The sequence below is a fragment of the Arachis ipaensis genome, chromosome B06, assembly GCF_000816755.2.
Source record: "Arachis ipaensis cultivar K30076 chromosome B06, Araip1.1, whole genome shotgun sequence".
Lineage (NCBI taxonomy): Eukaryota > Viridiplantae > Streptophyta > Magnoliopsida > Fabales > Fabaceae > Arachis > Arachis ipaensis.
The window spans coordinates 111731435-111731783 of NC_029790.2; positions in this window are offsets into that span (position 1 = coordinate 111731435).

Genomic DNA, 349 nt, shown 5'->3' on the forward strand with positions numbered 1-349 from the left:
GCCCGAATTTTTTTTAATGTATTTTTTAATTAGTTATCTAAATATTTTTACATAATTTTAAATTAAATACATAAATAATTTGTCAAACACAAAGATCATTTATCATTTATAAAAATAATGACCATGTTTTATAATATTTTAAGGACCGCTATTAAAAGTAGAATTTTTTTGTCAGCGTTTTTCAAAAATCAAATGTGATTATGGTAGTTTACTCTCGTTATTATTCAATTATATAAGGTGTATTAAAACAAAATAACCTGGACTTGACTCTTTCTAGCTATCTTATAAGGTTTTTTACATATATAAAAAATTAAAAATGTGGCAAATGGACTATTTTAATTGAAAAATC